Genomic DNA, 27,678 nt, shown 5'->3' on the forward strand with positions numbered 1-27,678 from the left:
CTTTTACAAAGAGTGGTTAGGACAGGGATATAATGATCGGAAAGAAGGAACACAAACGTGGAGGCAGTTATGGAAAGAGGGGGGGAAGGAACAGAGAGAAGGCTAGTGTGGTTAGAGTTTAGCAAATGAGGTTGATCAAGGGCAGAGGAAGGGGTCTGAGCACCGGGGTTTTGCAGGTCATGATTAAGGAGCTCTGTTTTTTATATTAAGTATAATTGGAAGCTATTGGAGGGTTTGATACAACTTAAAATGTATGATTTAACTTTATGCAGGGCAGAGAATGGACAGGAGGGGCCAAGATGGAAAGAAGGAGACAGTCAGGAGGCCACAGCAGGTGAGAGATGGTGACTAGGACTGGTGGGTAGTGGTGGAGGTAATGGAAAGTGGTAGAGAGAAGAGTAAGAGAAGTGGAATGCCCAGAGATGGCCCCTAGGTTTGGGGCTGAGCCACTAACTTAAACAGGCAAGACTGGAGAAGGAAGGAGATCATGAATCAAGAGTGCTTTTTGGAACTTGTTAAGCTTGAGATGGTAATTAAATATCCAGGTCTGAAGCTCAGGGGAGAGGTCAACATGGGAGGCGTTAAAATAGATGTGGTATCTCAACGTTGTGATCATACTGCTCAGACAGAGACTTAGAGACAGAAGAGAGGAGGGCTGAAGACGGAGCTCTGAGGCATTCCAGCATCCACACCGCAGGCAGTGGAGGAACGACTTACAAGAGCAGCTGAGCAGCATCAGAGGAAAAATAAAAGACTGATGTCACAGAAACTGAGAGAAGGGATTTCAAAAAAGGAGAGGTGGTCATTTTTTCCAAAGGCTGCAGAATGTAAGCGTTTAAGGAAAATGCTAATGGATAATTGATTGCTGGATTTCGCAAAATAGAGTTCATTGGTTGTCTTGACCATGGCCCTTTTAGTGGAGATGTGTATAGGATATATGAAAACACAAAGAATAAGTCATTCTGGAAAGTCACTCTAAGGGAAGTAATACAGAATTTGGAATCAAAAGTTTGAAAGTGAGTTAGGCAAAGACAAGTGTCGGGGGAAAGTATTTCAGTAGAGAGCTCAGTATAATTAATCAAAGTTACAGAAATGTGGTGTAGGGGGAGCTATGAGCAATTTGGTCTTGCTGAATGATAAAGTACTAAGCTGGAAGCTGGGGGGAAATTCCTTTCCAGGGCTAGATCATGAAGGGTACAGTGAATGACATCTGGAGGAAATGAGGAACTACTGAAAAGTGTTTAATCACAGAAATGGCATTATTTCATCTGCATCTGCAGCGAGGTCACTCTGCAGCCTGGACTGTAGCAGGCAAGGTGAGAGTCAACAGTCCCACAGATGGACTGCTCAGGTGTTATGGTAAAAGATAACGTGGATAGCTGTTTCAGGTAGAAAAGAGAGAGCACATCCCAGAAATAGTGAGGATGGAAAATTGGCAGGTCTTGATTGTGGGTTAGTCAAGAAGGCCTTCTAACTTTTACTCTTCAGTGACTGGGTGAATGGCAGTGCCAGCACCTGTGGTGGGCAAAACTGAAGGGGCACCTGGCTCAAACAGAGGGTTAGTAAGTTCACTTTCTCACCTGTTGACACTGAGGTGCTTGTGGGGCACGCTGAGGGAGTTTTCTAGTACTGGGTATTAATTTGGAGTTTTGTGAAGAGGTGTGGATAGAAGATAAACACACACCTATTCTAGGATCACTGAAAAAATATACAAGGTATTTAACAATTCGAAGATTGATAACTAGCTCTTGCTAGTTTTAGTAGCACAGTGGCAGTGTGATGAGTCTGATGTTTGAATTTGGAAAAAAGAGAGAGATTGGACAGTCATTAAAAGGATATGTAAGATTGAAGAGATAATCTCTCTTGTTTAGGATGGGAAAAACTTCAAAATGTCTATTGGCTCAGGAGAAGGAATGAAAGAGTGATTCAGGAGGGAAGTGGACTGACTGAGAATGACTAGACGAGGATGTACCCAGGACTGAGATGAGCGCTTGGCTGTGATCCAGAGCGAGGACAGCTCAGCCTCGGACACTGCAGGTGAGCAGCTGGTGTGAATGCGGAGCAAGCGAGAAGGCCCGGTTTTCCAGAACCCTTGAAAGGCACAAGATCGTTTCTGAGGATGACAGAGGTGGGTGTTGGGTAGGGGACTTGAGAGCAGTGGAAGTTTGAAAGCACATCAGTGAGAGAGAGAAAAAGGAGATGACCAAGACCTGATAAGGAGACTGATGAGCCCCTCCTGGCTCGTTTAGGAGAGCGTGAGTGTGTGGAGCTGTCAGTCTGTGGCTGCCTGCTTCTTCTGGAAGCACTAAACAATGCAAGTATAGAAGTGGAGAAAAAAATGAAAAAGTAAAATACTGAACCCAAGATAGGTTTATGCTGAAGTAAAAGATGAGAGGAAAAAAGAACCAATGGAGAGAGTAGTTCGATGTCTGGTAGAAAAAGAGAATGGAAAGATATGAATGAGCCAAGGTACCAAATAGGTTGAAGGACACTTAAGACCAGAATTAAGATATTGAGGGACCTGGAAGGTGGTTTATGTGAGAAACTGAAACTTAGTATTTCAGAGGAGGAACATTCCAGGTGATGGCAAGTTCTAAGGAGTGGCCACAAGAGTGAATGACCAGGTAGAGTGAGATGAAAAAGAGGGGAAAGCCTTAAGGGCTACTGGTGTTAGATGGCTCAGCATGGAAATTAATGCCATTCTCGTGACAGAGATTTATGTGGGGCCAGAATCCACAATACATGAAGGGGAGGGACCGTGAAGCCAACAGAAGACAACGGTGGGTGAGAACAGAGGCTGGAGGATTAGGAGTTTTTACAGGAAGTGGATGAACAAAAATCTAGAAGCAGTATGGAGAAACAAAAACCTCAAACCTACCTCCTGACGGTTTTCAAGGGGGAAGGTGGAAGGATTAATGTATGATAAGCTTAAATATGGGAGAATTTATTTATAATGGAGGGTTCCAGAGGTCTTACTGGGAACATTTGAAAGAGAGGAGCAGTAAGGGGGTATAAATATGAATTAAGCAGAAACGACGATGGGGCTTTGTTTTGGACAGCCAGCACTAGCGGGAAGCTGGTGGAACGTGCTGGCTGCAAAGACTTACAGAGAACATTGGCATAAAGCAGTAGTCAGTGAGGTCTAGCACTGCCGGCACTTTGGCAGCCTGCTCTAGTGACTGGTGCAGGGGTAACCCTTCAAGGTCAGAGACTGGGCCGTGGGCCACGTGAAGCCTCCCACTGGCACAGACACAGGAGGCTTTTAGCTGTAGGCACTGAGTTCTCTTCCCCGGGCATGGTCAACTTCCTTCTCTTTTTCTTCCACGTGTCCCTTGATGTTCTGCTCCCTTGCCCTTCAGCCACGAAATGTCAGTCTCTCTATCAGTCTGTGCTTTGCTTAAGTCCCCCTTCAGTGCGCACTTTGGGTACAGACTTTATCACCTGATTCCTATGCATACGTGTTACCTCCAGCTATGTATGCCAGGGCCTGCTCTTCACTCTTTAAGCAGGTGCACCTTGTGTTTTTCTCTTTGAGGGGTTTTGATGCTTTCGATGGGGAGAATAATTCCTCATGGGAACTGAGAATGAAAATTGGTACCTTCTTCATTCTGCTCATTGGCAAAAATATTGAAAGCGGGACACTTCCTGTGTAATTCCACTTAATTGTCCCACTTCCACAGTGATCACGCTGTCATCGGGGCTATGTCATGACTGTTGATAACATACAAAAGAGTATGTGCTTTTCTCGGGTATAATTTCTGCAGCCTTAGAGAAATCTAGGGTGCTCTGTGTAAGCATAAATAATGTAAGAATCACCCGGAAGGCCTGGTAACTCTACACTTCTCTTAATAAAAGGCAGAGTGCAATTTATAAATTCTGGCTGCAGCCGCATCCCCCAGAGCCTTGTTCTCACCATGCAGATCTGGAAGCCTAGCAGAGGGCAGAGAGTGAACAAATCTTTGCTCTAGGATCAGAGGTTACTTCTGTGTGACTTGCTCTCAAACATCATTATCTCTGATGCCCTGACCTGTCCAACTGCTGGAATTTCCATGCCCAGACCTACCTGGCTTAAACCACCTCTGCTTACTATTTAAACTTAACCTGAACAGCATTCCTCCAGTCCTGTTGGTTGCTTTGGGCTTAACCTATTGCCTTGTATTTCTAAAAGATGGAGAAATTGGGCTTTGGTGGGAGACCAAGCTGATCAAAAGGGCTTGAAACTGACTCTAGAAAGTGAGAACCAATCTAAATAAAAACTACAAATCCATACACTGGGATAAACAGCATGACCGATATCCCTACCTTTTGTTCTGCCCCTGCTAAATCATTACCCACTTACATAGACCTGGTCATATCGTCACCCTATCCCACAGCCTTCTGGGGTTTCCTAACAAACCATGGGAACAAAATTCAAAATCCTTAGCAGGACCTTCAAGGCAATGTCTTACCAGGTTTTAATCTGTCATTGCAATCCCATTTCTTGCCCTTATATTTCAGTCACATTGTAGTGACTTTTCCAATATGCACAGAGTTCTTTTTTAACACTGCTTTGTCTTGCATATGTAAGTACCTAGTTGCAAACTGCCTTCCTACCATCTTTTGCCTGAAGAACATCTCTACAACCTTCAAATTCCATTAAGTCCCAATGTAACCTTCCCTGGAAACTTTCCTCAATATCTACAGCCAAAGATGATGGCTCCCTTCTATGTGGTCTTTATATATATGTCTATTTAAGTGTTAACACATTTCTAGGGTAGACTGGCTAGAAAAGCTTGGGCACGAGCTGAATCTGCAGTCCACAAGTCAGATTTCTTTCTCTTCAGTGAAACTTCAGTTCTGCTCTTAATGCTTTCAGCCAATTGAATAAGGCCCACCAACATTACTGAATTTATATTAGTTAAAATCAACTAATTGCAGCCATTAACCATATCTACAGAATATCTTTACAGCAACACAGTATTATACAGCAGTAGTACTACAGCCTAGCCAAGGTGACACAAAACTAACCATCACAGAAAAATATAGTTACCCATGGGAACCAAGGTCTCAGATACTTGAAAGCAGCTGTAGCAGAAGGATCTTACTGTGGGATCATATGGAACCTATCATTGTTTTTTCTTTACTGGTCACATATAGCAGCTATTAAATATTTAGAAATAATTTAAGGGATATATTCATTGCTTTTTGTATTACTAGCTTATATCTTTAGGCATTTGATTTCAAAACTAAATCTTTGGAGAGTGACCAGAAACAGCCATGTTCTTTAAAGACTTTAAAGCAGGATTATGACTAAAATAAGTGAGATGAGGAAAAGCATGCTTGTAACAAATGAAAAGACAGAAATCTCAGTGGAGAAAGACACACTATTTTGAAGAACCAGAAGGTTCTAACTAATTCTAATGTAATACTGGGTTTAAAAAACATTTACTCACCAAAGAGGATATAAAAAATGTCCCACGGCATACGTGATTGGAGAAATGCAAATTAAAACAACAGTGAGATAGTAATACACATTATTAAAATAGCCAAAATCTAGAACACTGACAACACCAAATGCCAGCATGATGTGGAGAAAAAGAACTCACACTCATTGGTAGAATACAAAATAATACGGAAACTTTGGAGAAAGTTTGACAAAACTAAACATACTCTTATGTTATAATCCAGCAATTAGGCTCCTTAGTATTAACCCAGAACTGAAAACTTAATGTCCATAAAAACCTGAATACAGATGTTTATAGCAGCTTTATTCATGTTGCCAAAACTAGGAAGCAACCAAAATGTCCTTCAGTGTGTGAATTAATAGACTGTCCAGACAATGGAAAATATTATTCATTGCTGAAAAGAAATGAGCTATCAAGCCATGAAATGTCATGGAGTAACCTTAAAGGCGTATTACTGAGGGGAGGGTAGAGCTCAGTGGTAGAGCACGTGCTTGGCGTTTGCACGGTCCTGGGTTCAATCCCCAGTACCTCCATTTAAAAACAAACAAATATAATTACCCCCCTAATTTTTAAAATTTAAAAAAAGGCATATTACTAAGTGAAAGGCCAACCTGAGAAGGCTACATACGATGTGACTCCAACTATATAACATTCCTGGAAACTTAAAACTATGGGGACAGTAAAAAGATTAGTGGTTGCCAGGGGATGGTGGGGAGGGAAGAGTAGATAAAGCACAGATAATTTTAGGGCACTGAAAATATTCTGTATCATACTGGAGGACATCATTGCTCCACACATAAGCCAAACACAGAAAGACACTTGTTGCATCATCTCACTTATATGTAGAATCTGAAAACATAATTGATTAAGTTGAACTCCCAGTGAGAAGAATGATGATTACTAAAGGCTTACAGGTGGGGTAAAAGGCGAGCTGCTTATCAAAGGGCACAACTTTTCAGTTATTAGATGAGTAAGTTCTAGAGACCTAATGCACAACAGGATGACCAACATTATTATAAAGAGGTAGACCTCAAGTGTTCTCACCACACAGAGATAACAAAAAGGGTAACTGTGAGATGATGGATATGTTAATTAGCTTGATTGTGGCCACAATTTCACAATGTATATGAATACTAAATATCACATACACTTTATGGATAATCTTATTTGTCAAGTGTACTTCAGTAAATCTGGACAAAAACAGAATTCTCTATTCAGAAAAAAATAATCTCTAAAATGAAAGTGAAATGCAGGGAAGAGTATATAGCTCAAGGAGTAGAGCACATGCTTAGCATGCATGAGGTCCTGGTGTTCAAGCCCCAGTACCTCCTCTGAAAGTAGATAAACAAGCCTAATTACCTTCCCCTCCAAAAAAAATAATAAATTTTTAAAAATGAAATAAAAATGAAATAAACACAATTTTAGATAAAATAAACTTGAGAGTTCACCTGCTTCAGAGTTGCACTACTAGGAGTGCTAAAGGCAGTTCTTGAGGCTGACAGAAAATAATACAAGATTATATTTGGCTCCTCAAATAGAAGTGACACATATTGGGAATGACAACTATGGGGTAAATATAAAAGTTCATTTTTTTCCTCTTAATGTCTTTAAAATACATATGAACATTTAAAGAAAAACCCATAGCATTGTTTTGCAGGTTGTACAGTGTGTGTAGGTAGAATGTTTATGAAAACTATAGCCTTAGAGATCAAAGGGACTAAATGGACTTCTACAGCTGCAAATTTTCTACTGCAGACTATGAAAAATTAAGAATATTGTCATCTCTAGAGCAATCACAAAAAAATGACATAGCTAAGACCCAGCAATCCGAACCCTAGTTATTTACCCAAATTAAAAGAAATTTAACAGCACAATCTGGAGATCCCAGGTGTCAATCAGTATGAGGATGGGTAAGGAAACTGGCATACACATACAACAGCATACCACTCAACAATAAAAGTGCAAAGGCTTACTACTTGTGCATGCATCATCTTGGGTGAATCTCCCAGACACATCAAATCTTACATGAAAGATACACACTGCATGATTCTATTTTTATGATATTCTAGAATAAGCAAATTAATTTTTGTTGAGAAAAAAATCAGAATGAAATTTATCTCCAGCGTAGTAGGGGTAGCAGTGATAGACTGGAAAGAGGAAAGAGAGCGCTATCTGGAGTTATGGTAACATTCTGTATCTTAATAGGGACTTGGGTTACAACAGATGTATGCATTATCAAAACTCAACAAAAGTAAAGTTTTGTGTATTTCATTGTATGTAAATTTCACATTCAGAGAAAGTGACCATTATTGAACTCTAGTAATCATATGCATGGTGAAGTAGAGGGAAATAGAGGTCTGTAATTTGCTTTAAAATGCCTTAAAATAGATAAGATGATGTATGTAGTGTGCAGGAGTGAACAGATAGGTACGTAAGGAATGGAAGTCTAATATATGTTAATGATAGAGACTGGGTGATGAGTATACAGGTATTGATGGAAGGATTCTTTCAATTTGCTGTCTGACAATTTTTATAATGCATGGTAGGGGGAACTAAATGGATGAGCAAGCATTCAGAAAGGTTTAGAGTTTGGTTGTTTAGCTGTAGTTTCAGAAACGTAAGTGTTTTATTTTTAAAATATGGTATTGGCTACCATATTTGTCTACGAATAATGATCCTATGATGCAGAGATAAAGAAACACAGAAGTGTTCTTAGACATTCCTGAGAATCAGCTTCGGCTTGGATGAAAGAATTTCTAAAGTCTGGCTTTGAGAACCAAATGTTTCTTTTAGCATGGAAGTAGATTAGGTTAACCTCTCCTTTTCTCAAAACCCCAGGGCTTGGAGCAGGTGGAGTGTGACTTTCAATCTGAAACTGAGAAGTGCCTTCTTTATTCACCAGCCGTATCTGGAGGAATCAATCACTTGATTGACGGAGTCCTAAATGACCCGGTGTTTTACGTTGCATAATAGTACTGCAGGTGTCTTTCAAAAGGATGTTTCAGATAGGACAGTGAGCCCCCTTCCTTGGTAAATCACACTTGCCCATACACAAATAAGTCCTTTGTTTAAGTCCTGGGGAGTGTGTTTAAAAAATCTACCATCTCCACTTGGACTTACAACCGTCTTAGTTCTATTTTTCTTTTTGATGACAGACACATTTATACCTATTCTTCACTCAAAATCTTCCTTTTGTCTGAAATAAGGTAGTAGTTCTATAATTCAAGAATTTCATTATTCTAACAGATAAAGCTTATTATCAAAGTTTTGATTTGAAAATTAGAAGATGGTGTCTCACAAGTCATGGATTTGATTTGGCTTGGAGAAAGATTTGTGATTGGGAGGGATCTGAACTCAGCCCCTCTCTCTGTAGAATAAGAACAGAATATTCAAGAACAGAGTCGTAGGGTGGACAGGAGCCCATAAAAGAACACTGATGGACAGAGGTGAATATATGGTACTGATGGTAGTAATTCTTGACCCTTACTTGGGAATGAACATTGAAAAAAAGTTAGAAATGGATATTACAACTCCTAGGATGAAGATAATTTTCTTCATATATACCTCTCTTCCCCTTTTCCTTCCCTTTCTCCTACTCTTCTTGTGCCAATATACTGTAGGAAATGGATTGCTATATATAATGTACATTATATATATTAAATATACTGCATCTTTTTTATATAGGTAGGCAGTTGTCAGTCTCAAATAATGAATCATAAACACAGGAGGTTGGAACCATCACTCTGATCACTGCTTGGGTGCAGAATTAAAGAGGAATGTTGTAGAAGGATGAATGAGAGTCTTCATGCCAGTTATAGGTAAATGTTAAAAATTGTACTGGCTCATTTATTTATATCTCATCTTCTTCCAAAAATAATTTGATTTACCTTAAAGTATACATATACCATATTGTCAAAATGGGAATAAATAAAAATCATGTAGAGGAAGTAAATACATGTATAAAAATACTTGCAAAGTATACTTATTATAATGTGATATTACAGTTAATTGTGCATTTCTTCTAAGTGAGTGCAAAAAAAATCACAAGTCATATACTCCAACAGGATAAAGGAAGCAGAGCAGTTCTCTAGTAAAGAACATCTTTGCCTGTGCTAAATGTTTAAAGAAATTTAATATACTCATACTATGCATGAATATTTATGGAGCTCTTTAGTTTAAAAAGCTCTCTTTTTTCCCCACTAATACAAGTTTTTAAGTATTTTTGTCTCATTCTACAGAAGAATAGATTGAAGCTCAGAGAAATACAGTTTTATAACCAGTAAATTACAGAGCAGGAGTTCCAGCCTGTATCTTAGAACTCCAAATCTTGTGCTCTTTCCGCATCCCCATGTAAGGGACATTGGCCATGATAATGGATGCTGTTTTCAACAGTACACTTACTGAAGATGCATACGGGATGGAGGCAGCATATGACCATTTCCTAGATTGACCCTTGGTTAAAAGCTGAGGGTATAGAGGTTAAAGCAAAACTCATCAAGGGACTTGATGTTTGGGATAATTTACTGAAGACTAGGTATTTCGCCAGTCAAAGAGTAGCATCCATATAGAAAGGGAGCTAGAGGGACAAATTCCTTGATAAATTCACGAATCTGCTGGGACTCCCACTGCCCAGATTCAACAGAAAGAGGACTTGGGAGTCCTCTGATACATTCCAGATAGGTCAGGGGCAAAGAGCAGGGTGGAGGGCAAATCTGGAGGTGTACACCAGAATGAAGATGGATGGACATTGGTACAGGAATGAGTTGTCTGGAAAAAGCACACAGAACAGAAATTTGGTAAATGCTGATCAGAGAAAGACCTATCTGCTCTCAACACAGCTGGGATTAGTTTTTGCATAGATTAAGTTTAAAAAGAGGAAAAAAGAAAAACTTTTCTTGAACACCAATATATTCCAGGGGTTGTGTAGGTCACTTTCTATATATCTGCTCATTTAATTCTTGCAGTAATAACATTGGATATAATTAAGACTCAGAGGGGCCTAGGAATTTATCCCATAAAACAGCTAGTAAATAACAAATCTTGAGATTTGAATCTAGGATTTTCTAACATCAAACCTTGGACTTTTTCCAAACCCTTTGCAATTTTCTGCCCACTTTATATGTCACCAGAGGAAAGCCATAACACTTCTGCACTGAAGTAGAATCTTAATGTTTCTGAAGAAGCAGGTTTGGATTACTACATATACAAGTTGGCTTACTTATTTATACAGTCATGGTTCTATCAAGACCAAAAGTTACCACTCGAGATTATGGTAGAGAGTATTTAAATTTGGAAACTTCCGAGACAATAACTAGTCATCTGCCTTTCCCATAATGATAGCTGCCATTTACTGAATATTTAAAATATAGACTATTCACTTTCTATGCCTTAAATCAATTCATCCTCATACCAATCATATAAAGATAAATTTTGAAAGTGAAGCAAAGAAGGAGAATGGAGAATGAACAGAGTAAAAGGGGTAGTGACAGAAGCTAGACTTCTCTGAATAAACCTTGTTTCCTCAATTAGCAAAATAAAATAATGAAAAAATTTAAAAATCCCAAAACAGTAAGAAGAGAGATGTTTTAAACTGGATATAAATTTGTTAGCATAGCACTATAGAGAGGAACATTTTCAAGTGATTTAAAACAGGGTACATCCCTCTAAGGATGTACAGACAAACTACTCTAAGGACAAACCCCCTCAAAACTGTAAAAAGAAAGTTTGAAACTATTCGGTGTAATAATTTTGTGAGTAATACTGACTGTTATTCTGAAAATGTTATACATACAATGTATTTTATATATAGTTAATATGATATAATATAATAAAGTAATTCACTGTCATTAGGACCTAAGATTTTTAGCCTAGGAGAAAAAGAAATATAAAATCAAAGAATTTAAATAAAATCCCAATATTGTCATTGGAACTGGAAATATCAGTATGTAGTTATAACATATAGCATTGTACACTAAAAAGACTTAAAAATAGCAAATATGGTAGCAAGAAGCACCCCTGGCACACAAATTATGTAAGTATCTTTTCCTACTAGAGTAGACAGATAGGAGAAATGGAGTCTAGGTCTATAACAAAAACTGTACAGGATGATCTTAAAACACCTTATTATACCAGAAAGTAAGAAAGCTATCAAAAACTACTTGGGTGATGTCAAAAGGACTCAAGAACCAATGTAAAGAGACTTTTCTGGACCAACCTGAGGCATTTTGTGAATCTAAACGAATAATAAAATCTATGGGTTAAAAAACATCAAAAATATGAAAAACCTGAAGGAATTACACCACCACAGCAATACAATTAAAAAAAAAAAAGAAAATACTATGAACAACCATATGGCAATAAATTGGACAACCTAGAAGAAATGGACAAGTTAACATACAGTACACCAAAAATTAATCAAGAAGAAATAGATCATTTGAACAGACCAATCACTAGAAGTGAAATAGAATCAGCAATAAGAAACCTCCCTGCAAACAAAAGTCCAGGACCAGACAGCTTCACTGGAGAATTCCATCAAACATACAAAGAAGAGCTCATACCAGTCTTTCTCAAACTCCCCCAAAAGATTGAAGAGGAGGGCATACTCCCAAACTCATTCTATGAAGCCACCATCACCCTGATACCAAAGCCAAACAAAGACACTACCGAAAAAGAAAACTATAGGCCAGTAATGTTGATGAACATAGATGCAAAAATTTTCAACAAAATATTAGCAAGCAGAATCTAACAACTCATTAAAAGGATCATACACCATGATCAAGTTGGGTTCATCCCAGGGACACAAGGATGGTTCAACATAAGCAAATCAATCAGTGTGATACACCACATCAACAAGACAAAGTACAAAAATTGTATGACTGTCTCAATAGATGTAGAAAAACATTTGATAAAATTCAACACCCATTTATGAAAGCCTTCCTGCTAAAATCTAAAACAAGACAAGGAAGCCCACTCTCACCACTTCTATTCAATATAGTATTGGAGTCCTAGCCATGGCAAGAAAAAGAAATAAAAGGGATCCAAGCTGGGAGAGAAGAGGTAAAACTGTCACTGTATGCAGATGACATGATAATATATACGAAAACCCATAAAGGCTCCACACAAAAACTACTAGATAAAAGAATTTGGCAAGGTAGCAGGATACAAGATTAACATACAGAACTCAGTGGCATTTCTTTACACTAACAATTAAGTATCAGAAAAGGAAAGTAAAGAAACAATCCCTTTTAAAATTGCATCCAAACAATAAAATACTTAGGAATAAATCTGACCAAGGGAGTGAAAGACTTATATGCAGAGAACTACAAAACACTGACTAAGGAAACTAAAGATGACTTAAAGAAATGGAAAGATATCCCACATCTTGGATTGGAATAATGAATATTGTTAAAATGGCCATATTGCCCAAAGCAATCTACAGATTTAATGCAATCCCTATCAAATTACCCAGGACATTTTTCACAGAACCAGAACAAATAATCCTAAAATTTATATGGAATCACAAAAGACCCAGAATTGCCAAAGCCAAAGCTGGAGGAATAACCCTCCCAGACTTCCCACAATACTACAGAGCTACAGTGATCAAAACAGCATGGTACTGGTCCGGAAACAGACATATGGATCAGTGGAACAGAATAGAGAGCCCAGAACTAAACCCACAGATTTCTGATTAATTAATCTATGACAAAGGATGCAAGAATATACAATGGAGTAAGGACAGTCTCTTCAGCAAATGGTGTTGGGATAACTGGACAGCTGCATGTAAATCAATGAAATTAGCACACTCCCTCACAACAGACACAAAAATAAACTCAAAAAGACTTAAACATAAGACACTATAAAGCTCCTAGAAGAAAACATAGGCAAAATATTCTCTGACATAAATCATAGCAATGTTATCCCAGGGCAGTCTACTCAAGCAATAGAGATACAAGCAAAAATTAACAAATGGGACATAATTAAACATAAGCTTTTGCAAAGCAAGGGAAACCATAAGCAAAACAAAAAGACAACCTATGGAATGGGAGAAAATATTTGCAAAAAGTGAGACAAGGGCTTAATTTCCAGAATATATAAACAGCCCATACAACTTAATACTAAAAAAAACCAAACAACCCAATCCAAAAATGGGCAGAAGACCTAAATAAGCAATTCTCCATGAAGACATACAAATAGCCAGTAGACAGGTGAAAAATCTCATTATCACTAATTATCAGAGAAACGCAAATCAAAACTACAAGGAGGTATATCACCTTGCACCAGGCAGAATGGCCATCATTCAAAATTCTACAGATGGTAAATGCTCAAGAGGGTGTGGAGAAAAGGGAACCCTCTTGCACTGCTGGTGAGAATGTAGTTTGGTGTAGTCATTATGGAAAGCAACATGGAGATTCCTCAAAAAACTAAAAATAGACTTACCATATGATCCAGCAATCCCACTCCTGGGCATAACCCAGAGGGAACTTTAATTCATAAAGACACACTGCACCACCCCACAACCGATGTTCACAGCAGCACTATATACAATAGCCAAGACATGGAAACAACCTAAATGTCCATCAACAAATGACTGGATAAAGAAACTGTGGTGTATTTATACAATGGAATACTACTCAGCCATAAAAAATGATAAAATAATGCCATTTGCAGCAACTTGGATGGACCTGGGGATTGTCATTGTAATTGAAGTAAGCCAGAAAGAGAAAGAAAAATACCATATGATATCACTCACGTGTAGAATCCAAAAAAAGACAAAGGAACTTACTTGCAAAACAGAAACAGACTCACAGACATAGAAAACAAACTTATGGTTACTAGGAGAGGAAGAGGGTAGGAAGGGATAAATTGGGAGTTCAAGATTTGCAGATACTAACTACTATATATAAAATAGATAAGCAACAAGTTTACACTATATAGCACAGGAAACTATGTTCAATATCTTGTAGTAACCTATAATGAAGAAGAATGTGAAAACAAAAGAAATGTGAAAAACCAACAGTAACACATTTTAAAAGAAAGAAAAAACAAGTGGGACCTTTGTACAGCAAAGGAAACCATGGACAAAACAAAAGGACAACCTACTGAATGAGAGAAAATATTTGCAAAATGATTTGGCTGATAAGAGGTTAATATCCAAAATGAATAAACAATTCCTATAACTATCAAAAACAGAAACAAAAAAAGCATACACACACACAACCCAATAGAAAAGGGGGCAGAAGACTTGAACAGCTTCAAAGAAGACATACAGATGGCCAACAGGCACATGAAAGGATGCTTAATACCTCTAGTTATTAGAGAAATGCAAATCAAAACCACCATGAGGTATCACCTCACACCTGTCAGAATGGCTATCATGAAAAAAGACCAGAAATAACAAATGTTGGCAAGGATCTGGAGAATAGAGAACCCTCATGTACCATTGGTGGGGATGTAAATTCATTCAGTTGCTATAGAAAACAGTACAGAGGTTCCTGAAAAAAACTAAAAATAGAAGTACCATATGATCCAGCAGTTCCACTCCTGGGTGTGTGTGTGTGTGTGTGTGTGTGTATCAGAAAAAAACAAAAACACTAATTCTAAAAGATATATACAATAGCCAAGATATAGAAGCAACCTTAACTGTCCATCAACAGATGAATGGATAAAGAAGATGTGATACAGAAACACACACAATGGAATATTACTCATCCATAAAAAAGAATGAACACTGCCATTTGCAACAACACTGATGAACCTAGAGGGTATTATGCTTAGTGAAGTAAGTCAGACAAAGAAAGAAACACTCTTATGTTATCACTTATATATGGAATCTAAAAAATAAATGTATATAATGTGAGAAACAGCCTCACAGATACGGGAACAAACCAATAGAGAGGAAAGGGGTAGGGCAAGATAAAGAGTGTGAGATTAAGAGATACAAACTACTATGTATAAAATTGTACATCCTGGGGAAATATAGCCATTATTTTGTAATAAGTTTAAATAGAGTATTACCTTTAAAAATACTGAATCACTATGTTGTACACCTAAAACTAATATTCTAAATCAACTGTACTTCAATAAAAACAGGGGGAAAAGTCAGTGGCAACCTTGAAGTATGCTGAAGAATCAATTCTCATTTTTCTGAAAGCTGGTAATAGAGAAAGAATCAAGTAATCCACCTGCTTTTCCTGTACAACCTCAGGATAAGCAAATGTCCTTGTGGTTTATTTTTATAAATCTATCCCAGCTCACGAAGGAAGAATTAAAAAATTACCATTTTGCAAACCTCTAGTAAATTGTGGATCTGGGTAATTATAATGACTACTAACATCATACCAAGAGAGAAAAGTGGACACTATGTGCCTCCTATTGGAATTACAAAATAGATCCTATGAAGTATTTTTTGCCAAAGCATCAGCAGTAAGTCAGATCAAGCTTCTGGATATAACTATCAGTTTTTCGGGGGGGGGGGGGGGGCGGGAGGGGTGATACAGTAGTAGAGGAACATGTTAACTATTATTATAAAGTTGGCATTCAACAAAATCCAGAATGTGAGAAATACTTCAGAATATCACTAATGACTTGATTTCTTCACAAATAAATTGTAAGGAAAACCTAAGAGGGAGGAGAAGCTATAGCTTAAAAAAGATCTGAGAAACTCATAAAAATGAAATGTGTGGATATTGTTTGGCTCTTGATTAAAACAAAACAAATTGTAGAAACAAATGTATGATGAGATAACTAGAAATATTTGACACTGGATTTTTATGATATTAAAGAACGATTACAAGTATTTATGAATATTAATGAACACAACATACAATTCTGTTCTTTAAAAGAATCCTTATTTTTAGGGATACTTACTGAACTAAAGAAATAGTAAGATGTCTGTATTTGGTTCAAAATAATGCAGGGACTTGGGGGTTGGAGTTATGTGGGAGGGTTGACAAAAGTTACTCTGAATTGGTATTTGTTGAGAATAGGAAGTGTGTGTGGGGGGCAGGTCCATTATATTTCTCTTTATATCTATATTTGGACTGTTACAGAGTAAGTTTTTACAATGGTGTTTCAGTAGATAGGATTACCAAGTTCCACATGTGGATGGTTCAGAGATCTATATAATTTAAGAAATTGAAAATAAATAGCTCATCCAGTTACCAATTTAAAACAGTTCTTCTATAACTCCTTTTACACATAATGGGTATGAATCTTGGTCTATAAACTCCAGTATGTAAGAGAAAAAGCATTTCCAAAATTTTTCTGAATTTTTGTGAGGTTCTCCCGGCCTCATCTGCCTGGATACCCAGCACGGCCACTCCATCTTTGGGGTCTCATCTCTCCGACAGACTCTGACCCTGAAAGGAAGCATGCTTCTCCTCTGCTCTTGCATTCCACAGGTTTTCTGGGGTTCATCTCATTCCTTCCACCACTGACCCTCAGCCCCACACAGGGTGTGGAGTGAAGTCAGGGGGCCAGATGTCTTCCAGGCACCTACTCCTGTCTCCTACGCCTACCTTTCCCTCCACTCTTTTTGCTTTCCCATCTCAAGAACACAGTTCCAGTCTCAGAAGCAGGACGCCTGGTTTGTATTTTTCCCTCTGCTCTGAAGTCACTTCTATTTCCCTGAGAGCTAGGCGTTGAAATTCAGAGACCAGAATGAGACTCTGATTTCCTTTCTGAAACAACCCCTTCCCAGTGGGAATGAATGAACTCCTAAGTGCAGAGCTAGGCAAGGGAAGGGAAGGTAGTAATAATAAAAACAAACATCATTCTGAAAATAGTAACAACAACAAACATTAAGTGGCAAGCACTTTTCTGAATGCTTTACATGCATCAATTCGTCGAATTCTCATACCAACCCGACAAAGCAATTAATACTATCTCCATGACGTGGATCATGAAAGTGAGGCAGAAAGCGGTTAGGTTACTTGTCCAAGATTGCACAGGTAGTAGGTGGTAGCACTGGAATTCCAATCCAGGCAGTCTGACTCCAGCTATGTGCTCTTTAAAACATTAAGAAAGACAGGCTGGGGGAAAAAAAAAAACAACCCAATGTATGTGAAAATGCTAGTTGAGGTGTTCTGTGCAGGTATAGTCCATTTTAAAAAAAACCATCAGAAGCATAAAACCAGCTGCCTCTTTATCATTTTCTTTTCTCCATCCACACACAGCGTAGGTGATGTGGAGGAAGAGGGAAGCGTCATCCCTCCCGAAGTCTCCCAGGTACATCTTGCTGTAGCACTGGAATTTACACGATTAAATTTCCATCTCATTTCAAATGATGACACGAGCCTTTAGTTCAACTAAATGTTCTGATGGACCCGCAGTGGTCACGGAAGCGGGAGTCCTGCGATGCAGACCCCAGACCACCTGACTGACCGAGGTCATGCTTACTCCCTGACCACACCAGGGAGCTTACCTGCGTTTTGACCTGAAATTGAAGGTGGATGGTTGCAAGGCCCCTACGAGCATCTGACCTGACGGAGGGAGAGGAGCTTCAGGCCTTGGGCCTGTCAGACAGATACCTTCCCACCAGCTGTGACCCTGCTGGCCCTTACGCAGCACTAATGAAAAGGCTCGAGGAGTACCAGATGGAACACACTCGAACCTTCCAATCAGGGTTCTTCCATCCCCTTCGGCTCCTCTCCCCACCGTGCATCATCTGCATTAAAAAGCCCAGTGGATCCTTTTCAGCTGCTTCCCATCAGCCCACATAACGTCCTTCCTGACACTCCTCTGGGAGAGTCCCATGTCGTCCGTGTAATAAGACGGAGGAGGGTGCGAATAATTAGAACTTAGATTGTCAACTCGGTCTCTAAAGTCAGTCACACAGAAAATGCGCCAGCTTGACATATGATGCACGGTGTCATTTTATGGAAATAAATGATCTAAACTGCTTAGTTTGGGGTAAAACGTGATAGCATATTTGATGTGTCCCAATCACTCATTTTTACGGGAGCAGAAGCAGTAACACTGATTAAGATGAATTCCTCGGAGCCAATGTCAGTTAATTCAACTTTGGTTGTTCATGCAATATGATGCATCTAACTTTGGCTTTTCTTCTCTTCCCGTCACCCACCGTCAGAGATGATACATTTAATTTTAAAAGGCACATGTAGACATAAATGCATTTAGGACTAAAGATGCTCAGGTATATGTAAGCACAGTGGTCTCTGTATGAAATTGTCATCGAGATACGACTGTATATTGCAAATTCGTTATCGGAATCCTAAATTGATGCATAGAAAACACACACCCAGACACACACACCTTGACGGAGGTTAAACAGCTCTCCTCCCCTTCTTGTCATAATAACTTCACATAATGATAGTGCTGTCATTATAAATATTTAGAGGCTTCTGCATCCTGATAATTGGATTGTGAATGTTGGCAAACTCGGAGAATAATTTTTAAATCAGCACAAGCATCGTGTTCAAAGCGTTTTCTTGGATTTTCAGAATGAAAACCAGAACCGTCCTCGATTTCTTAGATGACTGGGAAGCATGAGAGATGCAAATACACCCAGCACTCTTGTTATTCCTACGTCTCCCTCCAGTAAACTGAAAACAGTACCTCCCCTCTGTGAATCTGCCACCCTCCACATGCTTGGCCCGGATGCCGTACACCTGCTCAGCGTCTTCCGGAACCCACTGGAGCATATGGTAAGACTCACATATTGCCTCATCCCAGGATGGCTTGGGAACGCTGGTCACCTGGGCTCTGTTTTCAAGTGGTGTGACAGCAGCTGTGGGAAGCCCGGAGAATGACAGGCTCTCACTGCTCTTCTTAGCAGTGGGAAAGGAGAGCAAGGGGAACAGAAGGGACACATTTTCCTATACCCGGCAGCTCTGACTTGACTGTTCTGTGAAAGAACACACTGCTCACTGGCTTGCCCCACTGTGAGCGGCTGTGATACAAGGGAAACCCTGTTGTTGTTTTTAAACTGCTAGTCAATTGTAGTAGGCAAAATTACGGCCCTTAAACATACCCAAATTCTCATCCCCAGAACGTGTGACCACGTCACCTTCCATGGCCAAGCAGAATTAGGTAGATGGACTTAAGGTTGCTAATCATCAGACTTTAACATAGGGAGATTATTCTGGATAACCTGGGTGGGGCCAGTGTAATCACAAGGCTCTTTAAATGGGGAAAGGGTGGCAGGTGTCAGAGTAATGCTGTGTAAGGACGTGACCTGATGTTGCTGGCTTTGAAGATGGAGGCAGGGGGCCACTGGGCAAGGAATGTAAGCAGCCTCTAGAATCTTCAAAGGGCAAGAAACAGATTCTCCCTAGAACCTCCAGAAAGGAACAGAGCCCTGCCCACAGCTGGATTTTAGCACAGTGTGACTCACGTTGGAACTCTGAACTACAGAAACGAACGGAATAAACGTGTCTGATTTTGAGCCACTGAGTTTGTGCCTATTTGTCAAAACAGCAGTGAGAAACTGATACATGGAGTGCTGGCTTGAGTTGTGGTTCTCAACTTCGGAGTGCATCCAAATCATCTGGGGAGCTTTTAAAAGTCCTCTGGTGGGGGACACACCTCAGAGCCATCATGTCAGAATCTCTGGGAGTGGAACCCCAAATCAGAATTTTATAAACTCCCTGCAGATTTCAATGCACAAGCAAAGTCAAGAAGCAAAGATTTAGTGGTTAGAATCCCAACAGTGTTTTTTTCCTTCAGGGAGTTCAGATCATTTCGTTTGAAACCCACCCCTTGTCATGACTCGCTAGGACATGAGTGTCTCTTCCCAGCTGGGCCATGCCCCCCTCACTCTGCAGGCAGGACAGCCTCCAGAGTGGGGTTCAAATCCCATTTCTATGGTCTCAAGATTGAGCCTGGACAGTGTATTTCACCTACACACTAAATGCACATGTACACATACATATTTGCATCTATAAAAACATACATGTATGTGTATATATGCACAAACTGCCCTTCTATAAAATGGGAAGTTGTTTGTGAGATTTTACATGTAAAAGTTTGGCATAGAGTAAACGCCCATAATGGAAGTATTTTAGTTGAAGTACTTGAGAGCTACTAAAGATGGTTTTTTAAATCCTCCTCTGGCAACATTAAAAAATACGTGTTTATTTGCCTCTTTTATATTTTTCTGGACCTATGCATCCCCAAGAATGTTCTAATGTGGGAGCCATACTTAAATTTGTTTTATGGAAGTATTTTTTTTAATATTAAAACACTTAGTCATCACCCGTAGGTGAGGCTTGTCTACATGTCCCTGTTTGCTTCCAGGCTCAGATTGCCTGCTATGACCTCAGGCAGTTTCCATCACCTTGCCTCCAGCCTCTGTTTCCATGTTAACAAAATGGGGACCAAATTTCTCCTCTCTCCCATAGCTGTTGTGGGGATCAGAGAGAGCAAGTGTGAAGTATCTAGCACAATGCCTGGCCTGCAATCATGACTTAATGAAAATTTTACAGTACTGTGGTCAAGTCCAAATCCAGCGATTGGGATGGAAGAGTCAAGTGGAAGTTCAGTGGGGGTGAGATAGGGGAGAGAGTTGCTAGGCCTGGTGTCAGCGAAGAGATTCAGGGCTGGGCCAGATGTCCTCATTTTGCAGGTGCCAGCAGGTGTGGCAGAGGTGGGCGCAGCTGTGTGCAGGGGTTTCTGGCCTGAACATGACGCAGAGCCAAGCCTCAGGAGAAGTGGTGACCTAGGACACCTGGTTGGCTGCACGGACACTTAAGAGTGCACTAGGCCAGCCTGTACCCAAATAACACAGGTGTTTTCCATTAGCCCTCCGTCCTTCATCCCTTGAGGGCAGGGGCTGTGTGACCCACAGCTCTCTGTCATCTGACTCCCCAGCTCAGTTCCGGGCACACAGCAAATGCACAAGAAAACCTTGCAGGTTCATCAGCCCACAGAAGTCACCTAAAAATGATTAAGAGAAATGTAACACATTCTGTCCTCCTTTCAGCTGCAGTGAGTGGAAGAAAGTAGTGTGGTTCTAAGAACCAGGGTGTTAGGCCGGAGTTTGGGTCACAAAATTAGTGTGTGGTGAGCTCAGGCTCACGGTTTGATCTTGGCTGGTTTGCCTGTCTTTCCTAAGGTCAGTTCATCGCTTCAGGAGTGACGGAGTGATAGCAGTACCTGCCATGTCTCTCTCACAAGATTAGTGCCCTGGTCAAGTACAGTGAGGGCAAAGGTTTTCCATACATTTGAAATAAAGTCATAATTTGGGGAAAAAGTCATATCTGGCTTGGAAGAAAAGAGAAAACGTTTTAAAGAAGCTATCCAAGCGACATGATACTATATATAGAAAACCCTAAAAGCTCCACACAAAAACTACTAGAGCTGATAAAAGAATTTGGCAAGGTAGCAGGATACAAGATTAACATACAAAAATCAGTTGCATTTCTTTACACTAACAATGAACTAGCAGGAAAAGAAAGTAAAGAAACAATCCCTTGTAAAATTGCATCCAAAATAATAAAATATTTAGGAATAAATCTGACCAAGGAGATGAAAGACTTATACATGGGGAACTACAAACATTGATTAAGGAAATTAAAGATGACTTAAAGAAATGGAAAGATACCCCATGCTCTTGAATTGGAAGAATCAATGTTAAAATGGCCATACTGCCCAAGACAATCTACAAATTTAATGAGATCCCTATCAAATTACCCGGGACACTTTTCATAGTAGAATAAATAATCCTAAAATTTATATGGAATCACAAAAGACCCAGAATTCCCAAAACAATATTGAAGAAGAAGAATGAAGCTGGAGGAATAACCCTCCCAGACTTCCCACAATACTACAGAGCTATAGTAATCAAAACAGCATGGTATAGGCATAAAAACAGACATATGGATCAATGGAACAGAACAGAGAGCACACAGATAAACCCACAGAACTATGGTCAATTAATCTTTGACAAAGGAGGCAAGAATACACAATGGAGAAAAGATAAGTCTCTTCAGCAAGCAGTGTTGGGAAAGCTGGATAGCAGCATGTAAATCAATGAAGTTAGAACACTCTCTCACACCATACACAAAAATAAACTCAAAATGGCTTAATGACTTAAATAGAAGACAAGACATATTAAACCTCCTAGAAAACATAGGCAAAACACTCTGGCATAAACCTTAGCAATGTTCTCCCAGGGCAGTCTACCCAAGCAATAGAAATAAAAGCAAAAATAAATAAATGTTACCTAATTAAACTTATAAGCTGTTGCACAGCAAAGGAAACCATAAGCAAAACAAAAATACAACCTACAGAATGGGAGAAAATACTTGCAAATGATGCAACTGACAAAGGCTTATTAATTTCTGGAATATATAAACAGCCCATACAACTTAATACTAAAAAAAGCAAACAACCCAATCCAAAAATGAGCAGAAGACCTAAACAAGCAGTTTTCTAATGAAGACATACAAATGGCCAATAGGCATATGAAAAAATTCTCAATATCACTAATTATCGGAGAAATGCAAATCAAAACTACAATGAGGTATCACCTTGCACCAGTCAGAATGGCCAGCATTCAAAAGTCCACAAACGATAAATGCTGGAGAGGCTGTGGAGAAAGGGGAACCCTCCTACACTGCTGGTGGGAATGTAGTTTGGTGCAGCTGTTATGGAAAACAGTACGGAGATTCCTCAAAAAACTAAAAATAGACTTACCATGTGATCCAGCAATCCCACTCCTGGGCATATATCTGGAAAGAACTTTAATTCAAAAAGATACATGCACCCCAGTGTTCATAGCAGCACTATATACAATAGCCAAGACATGGAAACAACCTAAATGTCCATCAACAGATGACTAGATAAAGAAGCTGTGGTATTTTTATAAAATGGAATACTACTCAGCCATAAAAAAGAATAAAATAATGTCATTTGCAGCATCATGGATGGACCTGGAGATCGTCATTCTAAGTGAAGTAAGCCAGAAAGAAAGGAAAATACCATATGATATCACTCATACGTGGAATCTTAAAAAAGGGGGGGGGAGGGGGACACTATGAACTCATCTACAAAACAGAATCAGACTCACAGACATAGTAAACAATACCGGGGGAAAGGGGGTGGGAAGGGATAAATTTGGGAGTTTGAGATTTGCAAATGTTAGCCACTATATATATAAATAGATTTAAAAAAAACAAGTTTCTTCCGTATAGCACAGGGAACTATATTCAATATCTTATAATAACCTTTAATGAAAAAATATGAAAATGAATATATGTATGTATATGCATGACTGGGACATTGTGCTGTACATCAGAAATTGACACATTGTAACTAACTGTACTTCAATTTTTTAAAAAGGCAAAAAAAAAAAAAAGAAGGAGAAGAAGAAGAAGAAGAAAGAAGCAGCAGCAGCTATCCAAGGGTAGTAGCTAGAGAAATTTTAAATTCTTCAGGATTCAGACTCCTGTTTTCCAGATGCAACTGGTAGAAATGTGCTAACAGTGAACACATTGGGTGGGGCATAAGCTGTGAAGCTACTGACGCCTGGGCTCAGATCCCAAAGCAATCGAATTTGCTCACTTATGTGGAACCTCAGCCAAGACACAACTTCTCTGACCTTCAGTGTCTTTTTCTATAAACAGGAGAGACAATCTGGAGATGGTAGTGCTGACTGTTATGAACTTTCACTGCACGCCTCTAACAGTGCCTGCAATGTGAAATGTAAGAACTTAGCACCCTCCCCCGTTTCCTGGGGGCTCTCTGAAGAAGCCCAGTTGTCTGGAGGGCAGGTGATAGTTGGAAGCCTTCTACTACAAGGCAGTAATTATTTCAGTTATAATTTTAAAGACATTATAGTTATGTATGTACATATATACATATAACATATATAATTTATATATAACTATAATATGTACATACATGTGTTTGTATGTATGCATATATGTGCATATCTATAGGCATTCCTACAGAAAAAAAAATACACAAGACTAATAAACCAAAATCTCTATTAATCCCCTTTTTAGAGATGGGTTTCCTTTTTTAAAAAAATCCATTTTCACCAGTGAAACATGAAGCCGAACTATTGTCCTATCTGACTTCAAGGATCAGACAGCTGGAATTCGCTCCCCTGAGGCACAGTCAAATCTAAAGCCATACTCAGGAGGCTCTAGAGAAATGCACTTAACAGCTCTGGTGATTTGTGGGTTGGCAGCCTCTTCCTGGGTTCTAAGTGGGGCCAGATCATCTGCCTCCAGCCACCCCTAAAAGGCCCCCCCTCTCTCACTCTGCCCTTTACCCTTGCCGGGAACACACCGCTGTGGCATAGAGTCTGAGAAAGGACGCAGGGCCAGGGAGCAAAAGGTGGCAATCCTCAAAGCTCAGCACTTCCTGCTGTGAGCCGTTCGCACAAGGCAGATTATGGAAACTCTGCTTCTCAATGTCCTCATCCGTGAAATGGGCATGGCCTGAGTTACAGTTATGTCACAGCATTGAATGACATCATGCTTTAACATCTTCATATATTTCTAAACTATGAAACATTATTGTGATGTCCTATAATATAAAAATGGAAGAGTTTGGAAAAACGAGAACGGAAAGTACGAGATTGAATTGCTTATTGCTCCCTTCGAACCGCATTCCTAGTTTCATAAAATCTCCTCGGTTTCATCCTTTGCTGTTGTACAGTATCTACTCACACTGCAGTTGGTAGCTCAGGAATGTTTGTAACGAAGGCCCTTCATTCAACAGAGATTTATCACGGGACTACAAAGTGCCAGCCCTGATCACACCGGTGAACGGAACAGACAAAAGATCTGCCCCGTGGTGCTCACCTGACTTTTGGAAATCCCAGCGCTGGTGACCTGAGAGAGGCCTCTGACACACAGCTGCCCCAGTGGTTTGTTTCCCTCATCTTCTGCCCAACATAATCCTGGGGCCCAGATCTCTCAAAAATCCACCACGTGGCTTTAGTCCAGGGACAGGCACTTGGCATTTAGGCCAGGCCAGTGTTTGGTGTTCAGAAGTTGGACAGGAACCATGTGCTGAGTGCCAGCGATGCTGTTTGGGAACGAGTATCTGGGTTTAATTTCCACTGTCTGTCAGAGGGAAGCTTTGATCAGACCCTGCATTTTTTCACTTCTCCTAAGTGACTAGAGGCTACTACAGGCCATTACCACTGCCCCCGTGTGAGCTCGGGGTTGGCCATGACATCAGAGATTTATTTACATGAATTTCCCCCCAGCCGCCCTGCGTATGCTTCTCTCTCCCCGCTCCAGTGGTGGTACAGCTAGTGCCAGGGGCTCAGTGTGGGACTGAATGTGCGTCCTGGAAGGTACGGGGTGGGAAATGGGGCGGGGGACCCACACTACTGCAGAAGGAAGTGCAGACCAGGAGTAAGTGACTGCAGCTGGCTCCTAATGGCTTTTCTTCTCTGCCGTCATTTTCCTTTAAGCCCAAAAGAAACTCTTTGTAATACGTGTTAAAATTATGGTTCAGATTTCTGATGATCAAGTTACATAGATTAAAGTAATGGAGACCAGACTCCGCATCAATTCAGGTATAAATATGGATGAAATGAATGTACATTATCCACTGTTATAAATCTGTGTGTTCAAGGAAAGACATAAATCTCCCAAACCTTTCCTACGTCGGGGTATGAAGGGTTTTTTTTCTTTTTCCCAGTGTTTTCGATGAAATTATGATTTGGAGTAATTTGCTGGTTTTGCAGAAACCTCTGGCTTTTTTTTTTTTTTTTTTTTTTTTTTTTTACAAGAAAGGGTAGAGTGTATTATTTATAATGGCAAGTCATTAAAATGCTCCATCCAGGAAGTCATCGCTGCAGAGGGGGTTGGAGAGGAAAGGGGTAATACGGCATTCCAGATGTGCATGTGTGGAGAAGGGCCATGAGTTTGGTTAAATTTATAGCACCTGGCTCCGCTGTAAAGGGTTCTTGCCCTGGGGGCATTTCTGTTTCTCCCCCCTCCCCATGGCCCTATCAACACTGTACCCGGAGGGACTCAAAGGCGTCGGTGCGTGATGGACACATGGCCACAGGATGTTGTGGTCTGGACGGGAAGACGGCGTTCTCGCTCCTGCTAAGCCACAGGGCTGATGAAAGTCTGAGCTCCTTGTAGTCTGGGGCCCTCACAGGGGCAAGAAGCCTCCTGGTAGGAGGGAAAGAACAGAGCCCAGCGCTCCATGGAAGCATGTACCCCAGCGGTCAGCTGAATAGCTGCACGTTTGGTCACCTCAGTTTCGCCCTCTCAGGTTTGCAGTCTATAAAATAAAGATGATGACGTGCATTCTATAAGGCTGGGGTGAGGACCCAGTGAGACTGTGTATGCGGACACACCGAGCGCCCCTCCTACTGCTGAAACTCCCAACCTGTGGCTTAATTGATTTGCAACCACCATTGTCCCAAATGGAACCGCCTCACAGACCCTTAGTCATCCAAGGCCCCTGCTGACCTCACATGGAGGGTCCACTGCTTCTAAAGTCCTGCCTAGTAAATGAAGAGCTTGACAAGGAGGCCCAGCTTCTGCCTGTGGTATTGGCCCAGTCTCCCTCCTGTGCGCCATCCCAATCAGCCGAACGCCACTTCTTCCTCATTCTAGCCAGCCAGAGGGCACACTGGGAGAAGTGGGGCACACCCCTTCCCTGTGAGGGCCAACCTGGAAATGACCGACCTCCCCTCCTGCACATTGTGCTCGTCAGAACTTAGGCAGGTGGTCCTACCTAACCCTGAATGGGGCGGGGAAAAGCATCCTTTAGCTGGGTAGCCACGGACCTAGCTCAGTTCCCTTACCATGGAGGAGAGGCATAGGGATACTGGGGGATAATTAGCCGTCCCTTCTAGGGGTGGGGGGTCACAGGGAGTTGTGCCAGAACGCAAATGGAACCCACATGTTTGAAGAGAGATTTAGGTTCTGCAGGGGTGGAGGAAGGAAGACTATAACCCATGGATTGTGAAATCTCTTTATGCCTAGTAATCAGATTAACCAGGATGCAGCTATGTGTCTCACTTTGATAATGTGCACATTCCAGAGGCCAAGGTCACTGGGCCTGTCCTACCACAAGTCAAGTCAAGTTTACGTTCCTCTGCAGCCACAATAAGTCATCCTGTGCCTCCCCACTGCCCAAAGTGTTTCACCTCTCGCACACTTCCCACGGCCTGCTGTACAGCTGTTGATTCCCAATTGCTGAATGAATGAGTAAGTGAATGAACGAATAGATGAGTTAGAGTGAAGTAAAGGACAAGTAGAAACTGGGCAAAGAGATGGTAGAGAAGTCAGTG

General features: G+C 40.4%; 1 long non-coding RNA gene across 1 annotated transcript; it reads left to right on the top strand.

The window, feature by feature from the left end:
- LOC116663208 lies at nt 1-27,678 on the top strand. Its single transcript, XR_004319379.1, has 4 exons — nt 1-334; nt 1,872-2,037; nt 18,905-19,108; nt 25,134-27,678. It is a non-coding gene; the product is annotated as an uncharacterized LOC116663208 (long non-coding RNA).

This window comes from Camelus ferus, chromosome 4 (genome assembly GCF_009834535.1).
Source record: "Camelus ferus isolate YT-003-E chromosome 4, BCGSAC_Cfer_1.0, whole genome shotgun sequence".
NCBI lineage: Eukaryota > Metazoa > Chordata > Mammalia > Artiodactyla > Camelidae > Camelus > Camelus ferus.